Below are 15,000 nucleotides of genomic sequence, written 5' to 3' on the forward strand. Positions count from 1 at the left end.
AAATAAGAAATAAAATAATGCATAAGAAAATAAAAAGCTAAAAAAAAGTAAACAAACAAAATATTTAACACCACCACAACACCTTTAAACACCCTCAAAATACCCCAAAATACACAAAAACATCCCAAAACACTCCAAAAATACACCAAAACACCCTCAAAATACCCAAAAACACACCAAAACATCCCAAAACACTCCAAAAACACACCAAAACACCCTTAAAATACCCCAAAACAAGCCAAAAACTCCAAAAACACATCAAAACACTCCAAAAACACACCAAAACACCCTTAAAATACCCCAAAACAACCCAAAAACTCCAAAAACACATCAAAACACTCCAAAAACACACCAAAACACCCTTAAAATACCCCAAAACAACCCAAAAACTCCAAAAACATATCAAAACACCCTTAAAATACCCAAAAACACTCCAAAAACACACCAAAACACCCTCAAAATACACCAAAACACCACAAAACACTCCAAAAACACACCAAAACACCCAAAAACACCCCAAAAACACCCAAAAAACACCCCAAAAATACCTGAAAACACCTTCAGAACAATGAAATGGAATAAAACACAAAATAACAATAACAAAAAAACAAAAACAAGAAAACAAGCTGCAATATAGAACAGCAGGAACACAAACAAACACACACACACCCTACAAACAAACAAACAAACAAACAAACAAAAATAAATAAATAGATAACAGGATAAAAAAAAATGAGAAAAATAATCATAAAACCAAACTAGAAATATACAAACCAATACAAAACACAACATACCCACATACCACCAAACAAGACAGAGTGGAACCTCGCAGGGACGCCGATGATATGCTGGTAACAAGTCACACAGGAGAGCACAGAGGAATACAAGCCGCTGGAGTCGTGCTTGGAGTAACAGTCAAAGAGAGCAGGAGACAGAGGCACCACCACCGTCAAGCCGACCAGGTCCAGGATCACACTGCTGAATGCCACCTTGCTTCTCCGCACGTTCTTCTGTGGGTGTTAGGTTAGGTTAGGTTAGGTTAGGTTAAGTTAGGTTAGGTTAGGTTAGGTTAAGTTAGGTTAAGTTAGGTTAGGTTAAGTTAGGTTAGGTCAGGTTAGGATAAGTTAGGTTAGGTTAGGTCAGGTCAGGTTAGGTTAGGTTAGGTTAGGTCAGGTCAGGTTAGGTTAGGTTAGGTTAAGTGAGGTGTATTTAATCTTTAATTTGATCTCAGTATTTTTTTCTTGTAGTATTTAGTTGGCTTTGAGCAGTGTCCCTCCTATATATATAAAAAATAAAACAAAATAAACAAATAAATAAATAAACTAAAACAATAAAATGTTTACAACTTTGAATCACTTTCCCGACACACTTGTGCATGGAGGCAGTGTTGCATGAGCCTTGACTGACAAATATTGCAGCGCGTTGACAACCACACACTTCACACCTCAGCTTAGCAACACACACCAACACAACACCCTGCTCACTTTCTCCTTGATGTCCGCAGCCTGTACCGCCCCTCCGTCCCTGCCGTCCACCTCACCACCGCTGCTGCCGCCACCGCCATCGCTGCCGCCAACCTGCTTGCCGGATCGGAGGGTTGCCGTTGCTCTGAAAGTTACGTTAGGTTAGGTTAAGTGGGGCCGTGGGAAGAGGATGTAGGTTAGGGTTAGGTTAGGCTAGGCTAGGTTAGGTTAGGGTAGGCTTCTTTAGGTTAGGTTAGGTTAGGTTAGGTAAGGCTTGGCTAGGTTAGGCTTGCTTAGATAAGGTTTGGCTAGGTTAGGTTAGGTTAGGTTAGGTTAGGTTAGGTTAGGTTAGGGTAGGCTTCTTTAGGTTAGGTTAGGTTAGGTTAGGTAAGGCTTGGCTAGGTTAGGCTTGCTTAGATAAGGTTTGGCTAGGTTAGAATTGCTTAGGTTAGGTTAGGTAGAGTTTGGTTAGGCTAGCTTGGGATTATGACACGAGATAGCCAGTCTTGGGGAGGAGGAAGCACCAGACAGAAGTTCGGGTAGGCTTCTTTGGGTTAGGTTAGGTTTGGTTAGGGGCAGCTGAGGAGTGTGAGGCTCCACCACATCAGGTTAAATTTGAGGTAATATTTGAGTCATTTTCTCACTCACCACCAAAATTTTCCCACTGTAAAAACTTTAATATTTTTTTTCTGAAGGCTACAACGAAAGACAAGGCAACACACACACACACACACACACACACACACACACTGCATAAGCATCTGTACAACGAAAGACAAGGCAACACACACACACACACACACACACACACACACACACACTGCATAAGCATCTGTACAACGAAAGACAAGGCAACACACACACACACACACACACACACACTGCATAAGCATCTGTACAACGAAAGACAAGGCAACACACACACACACACACACACACACACACACACACACACACACACTGCATAAGCATCTGTACAACGAAAGACAAGGCAACACACACACACACACACACACACACACACACACACACACACTGCATAAGCATCTGTACAACGAAAGACAAGGCAACACACACACACACACACACACACACACACACACACACACACCAGAAACACCTAGAAACACATTTTTCCTCCCCAAAAACACCCATAAACAATTTTCCTCCCCAAAAACATCTAGCAACACAATTTTCCTCCCCAAAAACACCCAGAAACAATTTTACTCTCCTAAAATACCTAGAAAGACAATTTTCCTCCCCTAAAACAACCCAGAAACACAATTTTCCTCCCCAAAAACACCCAGAAACACAATTTTCCTTCCCAAAAACATCTAGGAACACAATTTTCCTCCCAAAAACACCTAGAAGCACAATCTTCCTCCCCAAAAACACCTAGAAACGCAATTTTCCTCCCCAAAAACACCCAGAAACACAATTTTACTCCCCAAAAACACCTAGAAGCACAATTTTCCTCCCCAAAGAACACCTTCAAACACAATTTTCCTCCCCAAAAACACCCAGAAACACAATTTTCCTTCCCAAAAACATCTAGGAACACAATTTTCCTCCCAAAAACACCTAGAAGCACAATCTTCCTCCCCAAAAACACCTAGAAATGCAATTTTCCTCCCCAAAAACACCCAGAAACACAATTTTCCTTCCCAAAAACATCTAGGAACACAATTTTCCTCCCAAAAACACCTAGAAGCACAATCTTCCTCCCCAAAAACACCTAGAAACGCAATTTTCCTCCCCAAAAACACCCAGAAACACAATTTTACTCCCCAAAAACACCTAGCAACACAAATTTTCCTGCCCAATAACACCTAGCAGCACTATTTTTCTCCTTTTAATACTCAAAAAACACAAATTCGGCCCAGAACAGCTATTTCTATTAACAGTACTCAAAGAAAACACTGATTACCGGTCAGAAATACCTCAAAAACATTAATTTCTACGCAAAAAACACTGAAAAAACACGTGATTTCCTTTCAAAACACCCCAAAAAAACATACATTTCTACCCAAACACACTGAAAAACATGCGATTTTCTTTTAACACACCAAAAAACACACATTTCTAGCCAAAAACACTTAAATAACACTTAATTTCCTTTCAAAACACCCCAGAAGAGACACACACCTACCCAAGGACAGCGAAAAAACAACAATTTCTACCCAAACAAACTTGAAAAACACCAAAATCTAAAAAAAACACAAAAAAATAAAAAAATATATAAAAAAAACATCCCCTGCCTTTTTAAAACGCCACAGAAACGAAGAATTCACTTAAAAAAAAACACTGAAAGCACGACTATTCCCTTTCAAAACACCAAAAACTCTCACTTCTATTCCAAAATGCCTAGAAAAAAATTACGTATTTAACTCAAAGCACTTCATCTTATATTACAAGGCTGCTACATCACCACCACCACCACTACTACTACTACTGCTACTACTACTATTTTTTGCTTACCTTTAAAACGCTGGAAATTCAGTGAAAATCTTTTCTTAATATTTCTTCTTTTCCTTCTCCTCTTCCTCCTTCCCTTCCCTCTTCTTCCTCCTCCTTCTTCATTTCTCCTTCTTTCCTCCTCTTTCTATTCTTCTCTATGCATGAAAACAGCTGGAAAATATAGGAAATAACACTAAATACTGATGGAAGGGCACTGGGAGGAGGGAAGGTCCAGGGTCTCGGTCCCCGGATGAAGGCGGCTGATGACGTCACGTCCGCCATATTTACGTTACGCAAATGATTTTGAAAATGACCCCTCGCAAAAATGGAGCTAGGCCGGAATGCTTTACATATTATGAAAGGGCATAATTTTAAATTAATTCTGGACATATAAAAATATTCCAAGCTTCAGTGATAATAAAGCTATATTTAAATAACTATATGAAAAAGTGTTCGAACAAACACGATAAAAAAAAACACTCCAAAGTCCACAAATCTCATTTCTCACGAACACAATACACTTTAAAAAATCGAAACTATTTTTACAAACAATCAGAAGTTAACCGGAAGCTGAAATAAATAAATAAATAATTTATAAATGTCGACTTTTTGAGTTTTCAACGGGTCTAAAACCCCTCTAAAAGTCCACGTATTTCACTCAAAAGCATCATAACATATTTAAAAGACAATAAACGATTTTTTGAGCCCATAAAATCTTGCCTAGCGGCTGAAATAAAAAATCATGTTTGGCGGTATGAAAAATTTAACGGCAAACAGCAACAATTATTTACGCTGAAACAACCTCATAATCGACATGTTTCCCTTAACACTCGCACGCAAAACACTCAAAACACCACCAAATATTTTTACAAACCATAAAATCTTAGTTAAAAAGCCTAAATATATAAGTTAAGAAAATAGAAAGAATATTGGAACCGAGGGTAGACTCTGGCAATCCATCATGGCGGCCGCGGGAGGGCTGGGAGGGGGCTCAGATGAAAACAAGGTTGGATAACTCTCTTTCCTTATTATTTGTGGTTGTTATGAAGGTTATTTCTCTGTTTTCTGGATTAATTTCAGCTGTGTGTATGCGTGTGTGTGTATATATATGTGTGTGTGTGTGTGTGTGTGTGTGTGTGTGTGTGTGTATCTATGTGTGTGTGTGTGTGTGTGTGTGTGTCCGCCTCTATTCCATGATAAATAGCATTATATTCTCTCTTCTCTTCTCCCCTTTTGCTATTAAGTATCAAGTATTTTCCAGGTATTTCCAGTGTTTTCCAGGTAGTGTCGTAGGTTGAAGCCAGACCTCTGCTACCTGTCACTACTAAAGTCACCTTAATTGACCTCCTGTGCCTCTGTGGTCCCGTTCCCTGGTGTTTAAATGAAAAGAGGACACACAGACACAACCGCACTGCACGGTGTTTCCCAGGTACACTGAGGAAGACAATAAAAAATAAATAAATCTGCTGTCTCAATATTTATCGTAATTTACAGTGTTTTGTTGTGTGAGGAACAGACTACTGGGGTGATTTGTGCACAGGTAAGTGGCAGTAGGTGGATGAGTGTGTGTAACGAGTGTATTAATGTGTGTGAGGGAAATAAAGGGGTGTGAGGTATGACGGGCCAGCCTGCCGCAGCTCACCCCTGGCCTGTTAAACCTTCCGTCAGACTTAAACTAGGCAGTGGCGGTTAGGTCTGACCAGCGGACATGAAAGCATAGTCATGTGGCTCCATTCACTGCCACGGGTGACTTATGGTGACGAGAAATAAAGTAAATAATATATACGGACGTCCGGATCATCAGTCTGCTTATATTTTTTAAAAAGTTGAATTTTGGCGGGTTTTCATTTCACGGAAGAGTTCATTTGTTAATATTTCGTCATGCGGGTTACGTTGAAACTAAATATTACGAGTATGACTAAATAAAAAGCCGAAATAATGTAAAAAAAAATATAAAAAATAATGAAGGTACCGTGGATTGGCAACACTTCCGATGTAAACAGACAGCTGATCACGGGTCCTGAGGCAGGCAAGGAGATAAAAATAATAATAAACGAAGGAAATAGAGCAAATAGGACGACAGCAGGCAGAGAGGGGCAGGAGAAGTAGCAGAATCAGGGAAAGGCGTATTGGTGCCAGTAAATAAGGTGAGAGCTGTAATAAGGCTGGTAAATAAGACAGTTGTTTTGTTTGTAGATAATTGTGAGAAAATATTTGTTTTGTATATTAGGTAAGTGTGTGTGCGTGTATATATGTGTGTGTGTGAGAGAGAGGTTGGCATTCAGTCAGTCAGTCAGTCAGGCACTAAACCAAGCTGAAATAGTCAATTAATTAACCAGTCAATCAGGCAGGCGGTCATTTAGATATTTAAAACATCTAACCACAAAAAAAACAGTAAAAAACACTGGTAAATTTATAGTTTAAGCCAATGTTTCCAATCTGTACCCACGGCCCACGGCGTTATTATTATTAATTTCCGACAAGTAGTGTAATCGTTAGAAATGATGTGAATAGTGAGAAGAACAAAATGAGGTAGGTTATTACCACGTAGTGTGTAATGGCTTAAACTATAATAAAACCTAAATTTTTATAGGCCTGGCATTTCAGTGAGATTTCTGTTTTTATTGGATTTTTGTTGCCCTTGGCTCGTGTCACTCCTTCAGAAAAAGGAGAAAAAGGTATTTGTCTCTCCTCTTGCACTTTTCCCTCTTCAGGTGTCTCATATTTGGGAAGAATTGTGACATACTGGATACGTTTATCTTCAACACACACACACACACACACACACACACACACACACACACACACACACACACAGATAAGATACTTTTAAATGTATAAATCTTGGCTCACCTTTTATGAACACAGTAAAGTTCCTTTGAAATAATTAGTGGGTGTTTGTCAGTGTTGATGAAGAGTTATGCCATGACCTGCTCTCTTAAGCATTACCAGTGACCTGTTTGGTTATGAGTCATGTTAGCAGATGAACCTGGCCTGACCTAACTAACCTACCACTGCGGGACAAGCAACACCAAATGTTAGCCTCACTTTGATTAATACTTCATATCACCTATAGTAATGGACACACACACACACACACACACACACACACACACACACACACACACAAATTCATTAAAGTATCATGTCTTGCTTCTTTATCTCCTTTCTCCTTTTTTAAAATTAATTAATTAATTAATTTATGTATCTATCTAGTTATTTATCTATTTATTCATATACTACTACTACTACTACTACTACTACTACTACTACTATTTGTAGTAGGAGAGGTAAGGCTCTACTGTAGTCAGAGGAAACCTTGTAGCAAATTGTTATCCATTGTATACTGACAAAGAACTTCTCTCCTTAACAGGTGGACTTGGAATCTCTCAGGGGAAACTACATGTAGTAATTGAATTAAAATGGCTAGAACCAGAGGATGGGGTTGTGCGTCCCCGGGAGTTCAGAGGGTGCCGGCGCTTCAACTGATGGTGTGGACCCATGAGACAGAGGCTCCACCAGGTGTGTGTGTGTGTGTGTGTGTGTGTGTGTGTGTGTGTGTGTGTCTCTCTCTCTCTCTCTCTCTCTCTCTCTCTCTCTCTCTCTCTCTCTCTCTCTCTCTCTCTCTCTCTCTCTCTCTCTCTCTCTCTCTCTCTCATACACACACACACACACACACACTTTTATATAAAATTTGAGCATTTGATAAACAATCAATCAGTCAATCACACACACACACACACACACACACACACACACACACACACACACACACGTACACACAAATATTTTGAAAAATTAACGAAAATACAACAAATTATTATTGTTATTATTGTTATTTTTTGGGTAAACTTTAAATATTGGGTAAACGGTACCTCAACACGTCTGTGGTGCAAAATCCGGGCAGAGTAGAGCGATGCGACTTCCCCCCTGTAGTGTGGGAAAGTGTGAGGGAGTGTGAGAGAGACAGAGAGAGAGAGAGAGAGAGAGAGTGTGTTGTTAATCTGTCACTAGAACTTTAAAAACTCTTGAAAACCCTTACAGCTTCAGCTTTTGGGATGTGGAGATCTGGTTAATCTATCACTAGAACCTTAAAAAAACACACTTGAAAACTCTTACAACTTCGACTAGAGCCTTTGGAAAGTAGAAATGTTAATCTGTCACTAGAACCTTGAAAACACTCTTGAAAAACCTTGCAACTTCAACTAGTGTCTTTGGAATGTAGAAATGTGGTCAATCTGTCACTAGAACCTTAAAAACACTGCAAGAAAACCCTTATAACTTCAACTAGAGCCTTTTAAAAGAGTGTTTCTCCTGTTAATAATGTAGTAATTTTGTTAATCTGTCTCTAGAACCTTAAAAACAACCTTGAAAATCCTTAAAAGAGTGTTTCTCCTGTTAGTAATGCAAAAATGTTGTTAATGTGTCGCTAGAACCATAAAAACACCCTTTAAAACCACAGTAACTTCTATTGCAGCCTTTTAAATACAGGTAGCAGGGTTCTCAGGGGTGTTTCTCCAGTTAGTAATGCAGAAATATTGTTAATCTGTCACTAGAACTATAAAAACACCCTTGAAATGCCTTACAACTTCAACTAGAGCCTTTTAAGGATAGTTTGTGTAATTTTTGGGATGTTTTTGGGTGTTTTTGAGGTATTTTTGTGGTATTTTGGGATGTTTTTTGGGGTGTGTTAGGGTGTTTTGGTGTGTATAATTTTGTTTTTTGGGTTTTTAGGGATATTTAAGGTGGGTTTGATAAGTTTTGGGGCATTTTGGAGTGTTTTGGTGGGTGAAAATGTGTTTTTGGTGTGTGTCAGAGGTATTTTGGATGTTGGGGTGTTTTGGGTGTGTAGAGGTGTGTCAAGTTAGGATGTGATTGAAGTGTTTTGGGGGTGTTGGGGTGTTCTTTGGCGTCTTTGGTGTGTGTCGGGTGTTTTGATGTGTTAAGGGTGTTTAAGGGTGTTTTCTTGGGTGTTTTTGGTGTGTGTCAGGCTGTGTCAGGGGTGAAATGTTTTGGTGTGTTTTTTTGGTTATTTAAGGATGTCTTTTTGGGTGTTTGATAACCTTTAATGTGTCTCCCTGCTTCTGTCTGTCCCTAATCTGCCCTAACTCCTACAGGGTAACAGGGACGTGAGGGGTCTCCAGCAGCATGCCTGAAGATACTTGTGTGTGGACGAGGGACACACACTCAAGAACCACAAGTGAGTGTGGGGAAAGAGAGAGAGAGAGAGAGAGAGAGAGAGAGAGAGAGAGAGAGAGAGAGAGAGAGAGAGAGAGAGAGAGAGAGAGCACTCTTGAAAATCATTACACTTTCAACTAGAGCGTTTGGAATGTAGAAATGTTGTTAATCTTTCACTAGAATATTGAAAACACTCTTGAAAAACATTGCAACTTCAAGTAGAGCCTTTGGAATGTAGAAATGTGATTAATCTGTCACTAGAACCATAAAACACCCTTGAAAACCCTAACAACTTCAACTAGAGCCTTTTAAAAGAGTGTTCCTCCTGTTAATAATGCAGTAATCTTGTTAATCTGTCACTAGAATCTTAAAAACACCCTTTTGAAACCACAGTAACTTCAACTGCAGCTTTTTAAAACACAGGTAGCAGAACTCTCAAGTTTCTTCCATTAGAAATGCAGAAATCACTCTAATGTGCCACAAAAACCATAAAAACACCCTTAAAAACCCTTGTCACTTCATCTAGAGCCTTTTAAAAGACTTTCTTCAGTTAGCAATGCAGAAATCTCACTAATCTGTCACTAGAACCACAAAAACAACCTTGAAAACCTAATTCATCTCCCTCCCCCTTACAGGTCCCTGAACACCTTTCCCCCCATGAACTGGCTGCTGTTTACTGGGACACCCTTGCAGAACAGCCTGGCGGAGCTCTGGGCCCTTCTGAACTTCCTAATGCTGGATAATTTTGAGTCCTTGTCCAATGTGAGTGAGATGCAGGAGGGAAGTGAGGAGAGGACTCTGAGGCAGGAATGGGAGGGCCAGGCCATCTCCACTCTAATGAAGATAAGAGAGAGGGAATGTGGGTGTGTTTGGGAGTGTTTTGGTGGCTTTGGGTAGGTTTGGGTGTGTTTGGGGAGTTTTTTATGATTATTTAAAGAGAAGGTTTTTTTGGGCTGGAGGGAATTTTTGGGGCTGGAGAGGAGTTTTTTGGACTGGAGAGGAGTTTTTTGGGCTGGAGAGAATTTTTTTGGGTCTGGAGAGGAGTTTTTGGGCTGGAGAGAAATGTTTTGGGCTGGAGAGAAGGTTATGTTTTGGGCTGGAGAGAAGGTTTTGTGGGCTGGAGGGAAGTTTTTTGGGCTGGAGGGAAGTTTTTTGGGCTGGAGAGGAGTTTTTTGGGCTGGAGAGGATCGTTTCAGGTCAGGTGGTTAAACACTACCGTCTATCTAGTGGCTATTGTAGGCTGTATCTCTCTCTCTCTCTCTCTCTCTCTCTCTCTCTCTCTCTCTCTCTCTCTCTCTCTCTCTCTCTCTCTCTCTCTCTCTCTCTCGGCGAGATAGCAAGGTACACACACCACCACCCCTCACACACACACACACACACACACACACACACACACACACACACACACACACACACACACACACACACACACACACACAGCCCCCTCCCCCTCTCCCCCTTTATCGTAACGTATAAACAGGACTAAACGTGTTACCAATGCCAGCAATGTAAACAAAACCACGTGACTTTGAAATGTAAACAAAAAAGTCACGTGACCAGATAATGTAAACAAAACCACATGACTGAAATGTAAACAAAAAAGTCACGTGACCAGATAATGTAAACAAAACCACGTGACTTTCAAATGTAAACAAAAAAGTCACGTGACCAGATAATGTAAACAAAACCACGTGACTTTGAAATGTAAACACAAGGTCACGTGACTTGCAAATGTAAACAAAACGAAAAAAAAACAAACAACCGCCATCTTGAAAGCAACGTAAACAAACAAACAAACAAACACGTGGATATATTAACAGTTTGCACTTAAAACAAACAAACAAACAAACAAATACTTGGTACACACGCTTAGTCCCATAATTAGAAGGTAAAACACACACACACACACACACACACACACACACACACACACACACACACACACACACACACACACACAGTCTAGGTGAGTTAATCTTTATAATAAAAAAAAAAATTCTTAAGATTAGTTAGTTAAATAAGAAAAATATAAAAAGTTAGATAATTCAAACATACACACATTATCATTATTATTATTATTATTATTATTATTATTATTATTATTATTATTATTATTGTTATTCGACTTAGCTCCTTGCAGATATTCAAAATGGTGTCTTTTTTTATTTATTTTATTTTTTCTATATATAATACTTAAATAGGTAAGATTCATCGCTAATATTACAATGTGTGTATGTTTGTGTGTACATATGTGTGTGTGTGTGCGTGTGTACGTGTGTGTGTGTGTGTGTGTGTGTGTGTGTGTGTGTGTGTGTGTGTGTGTGTGTGTGTGTGTGTGTCATTATCAACCTCAGAACCTCCGGGTATTGTGTGTGTGTGTGTGTGTGTGTGTGTGTGTGTGTGTGTGTGTGCGTGCGTGCGTGCGTAGGTTTATAGCGAGTCTAAGGTACTCCTAAACGGGTCTTATTTAACCTCCTCCTCCTCCTCCTCCTCCTCCTCCTCCTCCTCCTCCTCCTCCTCCTCCTCCTCCTCCTCCTCCTCTTCTTTTTTATTTTTCAATGTTATTTTTCTTAATTTTTTTGTGATTTTTTCTTCGTTCTCCTCCTCCTCCTCCTCCCTCGTCATCTTCTTCCTCTTCTTCTTCTTCCTCCTCCTCCTCCTCCTCCTCCTCCTCCTCCTCCTCCTCTCCCTCGTCCTCTTTATTTTTTTTACTGATTTTTTCATTAGTCTTCCGTTTCCTTCCTTTTCCTCCTCCTCCTCCTCCTCCTTTTCCTCCTCCTCCTCCTCCTCCTCCTCCTCCTCCTCCTACGGTCACATTTTTGGAAGAAAACGTAGATTTTAGGGAAATTTTCAGCAAAGTTTTCAATTCTTTTATTTTTACAATTTCATTTTTTGTACATAAACTAAAATATTTTATTATTATTATTATTATTATTATTATTATTATTATTATTATTATTATTATTACTTTCATAGTCTGGGATCTTGTGTGTGTGTGTGTGTGTGTGTGTGTGTGTGTGTGTGTGTGTGTGTTTGTGTATGTGTGTATGTATGTACGTATGTATGTGTGTATGTATGTATGCAAGCGTACACAGAAACACACACACGCACACACACACAGGTCATTCATAATATATACATGAATGACACACACACACACACACACACACACACACACACACACACACACACACACAGATCCCACTCCAGTATACTATGGGTGTATGTATGTACGTACGTGTGTGTGTGCGCGCGCGCGTGTGTGTGTATACGTGCGTTCGTGTGTGCGTCATTTAGGCAGGATCAATTTATCAGGATATATTCTATAGGCCTAAAAAAATACCATCTTCAGGTTATGTAAACAGACAAACAAACAAACAAACAGTTTAACAAACAAACAATTTAGATAGTCATGTAGGTAACACAGATATTAATAGGCTTAAAGATAACTCTCTCTCTCTCTCTCTCTCTCTCTCTCTCTCTCTCTCTCTCTCTCTCTCTCTCTCTCTCTCTCTCTCTCTCTCTCTCTCTCATCGACTTTTAATTTTTTTATGTCATGCTCAAATTATCTTTCAAATCTCTCTCTCTCTCTCTCTCTCTCTCTCTCTCTCTCTCTCTCTCTCTCTCTCTCTCTCTCTCTCTCCCAGTCTGTTATTGCTAATACTTTTCTTCTTCTTCTTCTTCTTCTTCTTCTTCTTCTTCTTCTTCTTTAGTCTACTTATAGCTGATGATGATGATGATGATGATGATGATAATGATAATAATGAGAAAATTTCTTATATCAATGATGATGATGATGATGATTGTTATTATTATTATTATTATTATTATTATTATTATTATTGTTCTTATGTGTATGTAATTGTATGTATTATTATTATTATTATTATTATTATTTTCATTATTACTATTATTATTATTACTTAATACTACTACTATTACTATCACGCGCACACGCACACACACACGCGCACACACACACACACACACACACACACACACACACACACACACACACACACACACACACACACACCTGGGAAAATCATTCTTTCTCATTATTCTTTCTCATTATTATTATTATTATTATTATTATTATTATTATTATTATTATTATCATTATTATTATTTTGCATTATCATTGAAGAAAAAAATGCATGAACGAATGAAAAACAGTTAATTTCAATGTATAATTAACATTTTTTTAAGCATTACCATCCAAAAATATATATAACAATGTATGTAATTCAAAATATGTAATCGTCTTGGGAAGTAATTATAATTGAGCGAAAAAAAAAACAGGTATATACATTGTCATTATTATTATTATTATTATTATTGTTATTTAGAGTGCCTAAGTAATTACAATTGCAGGATTACAGTGCCTAGAAGAGATTATGTAACTCTCTCTCTCTCTCTCTCTCTCTCTCTCTCTCTCTCTCTCTCTCTCTCTCTCTCTCTCTCTCTCTCTCTCTCTCTCTCTCTCTCTCTCTCTCTCTCTCTCTCTCTCTCTCTCTCGTGTGTGTACATTAATTCATGTGCATCTATGTACGTTTTTTTTCCGTTTTACGCAATGCTATGTACGTGTGTGTGCGTGTGTGTGTGTGTGTGTGTGTGTGTGTGTGTGTGTGTGTGTGTGTGTGTGTGTGTGTGTGTGTGTGTGTTTACGTATGCGTCAATATTTTGGCTTGAAATGTACACGCACACACACACACACACACACACACACACACACACACACACACACACACACACACATAAAATTTTTGGTTCACTTTCTCTTTGATGTACATGCCTGCGTGTGTGCGTGTGTGCGTGCGTGTGTGTACGCATTCATACGCACACAACCACCAGCGTAACCATTCATCCATGTACGTTTTTTGAACCGTAGTAAAAATAATGAAAATTTTGTGTAAATGTTGATTTTATTTCATTTTTTATTTAATTTATAAGCAAATATGTATACAAATTGTGCGTGCGTGCGTGCGTTTGTGCGTGTCGTTCGGATATCACAAGAAATACCTCATGTCGCTTCTAACAAACAAACAAACAAACAAACAAAACCATTACCGGTAGATTATTGACCTCAACAAAGTCAGATTGTGAGTGACAAAATGAAAAAAATATGCTTTTTCTTTTTTTTTTTCAATTTGTTTTTTCACTCGTATGTCTGAATGTGTGTGTGTTTGTGCGTGTGTATGTTTGTTTGTGTGTTTATTTCTGTATCTTCAATGTAAATAGTACTAGAAAAATTATTATTGTTATTATTATTATTATTATTATTATTATTATTATTATTATTATTATTATTATTACCACTCATTCAACCGTTTTTTATTTATTTATTTATTTATTTATTCATTTCATTATTGTTTTCATTCTTAGTACTATTATTATTTTTATTATTATTATTATTATTTTATTATTATTATTATTATTATTATTATTATTATTATTATTATTATCGGTAGTGCGGATAATGATGTACCAGTTTTCTCTACAAGATTTCTAATAAATGTACTACAAAGCTGAACTATTTTAATAACCATCGTAGTAGTAGTAGTAGTAGTAGTAGTAGTAATAGTAGTAGTAGTAGTAGTAGTAATAGTTATCAAATTATCCACTAAACTCTTCATTCCTTCAGTAAGTTCTAAGTGCGTATTAATAACGTAACCTTCTATTCACGCACTGCAGCCAGCCATTCACTCATCACCTCAATGATTGAAAAAAAAAAAAGAAATAATAATAATGAATGAACAGATAGATTAATTGCTAATATATAAATAACCAGATATATTAGTCTCAAATTTCCTTCAAGAAACAGGTAATGAACAAATAGACATTGAGTTAACGAAGAAACACTGATTACGTCATTATTTCATTCACTCACTGCTAAGTAAGT

General features: G+C 38.1%; 2 long non-coding RNA genes across 9 annotated transcripts in view; one reads left to right on the forward strand and one right to left on the reverse strand.

Annotated features, from left to right (window-relative positions):
* Positions 1-5,352, reverse strand: part of LOC135097874 (uncharacterized) — a 20,032-nt gene extending 14,680 nt beyond the window's left edge. The window contains exons 1-4 of one of the 6 annotated variants that reach the window (XR_010266289.1): positions 5,255-5,345; positions 3,942-4,091; positions 1,485-1,608; positions 795-1,010 (exon numbers count right to left, since the gene is read on the reverse strand). This is a non-coding gene — a long non-coding RNA (uncharacterized LOC135097874). Of the gene's footprint in view, positions 1-794; positions 1,011-1,484; positions 1,609-3,721; positions 3,884-3,941; positions 4,228-5,254 lie in introns of those variants that run through there. The other 5 variants (XR_010266267.1, XR_010266300.1, XR_010266258.1 and 2 more) reach the window with 5 other exon arrangements.
* LOC135097882 (uncharacterized) lies at positions 4,875-14,055 on the forward strand. Of its 3 annotated transcripts, none has more exons than XR_010266311.1 (4): positions 4,875-4,926; positions 7,294-7,442; positions 9,038-9,120; positions 9,734-14,055. It is a non-coding gene; the product is annotated as an uncharacterized LOC135097882 (long non-coding RNA). The 3 variants fall into 3 exon arrangements; XR_010266313.1 differs by lacking the exon at positions 4,875-4,926 and adding an exon at positions 5,326-5,349; XR_010266308.1 differs by lacking the exon at positions 4,875-4,926 and adding an exon at positions 5,788-6,067.
* Positions 14,056-15,000: the final 945 nt, after the last annotated feature.

This window comes from Scylla paramamosain, chromosome 4 (genome assembly GCF_035594125.1).
Source record: "Scylla paramamosain isolate STU-SP2022 chromosome 4, ASM3559412v1, whole genome shotgun sequence".
Taxonomy (NCBI): Eukaryota; Metazoa; Arthropoda; class Malacostraca; order Decapoda; family Portunidae; genus Scylla; species Scylla paramamosain.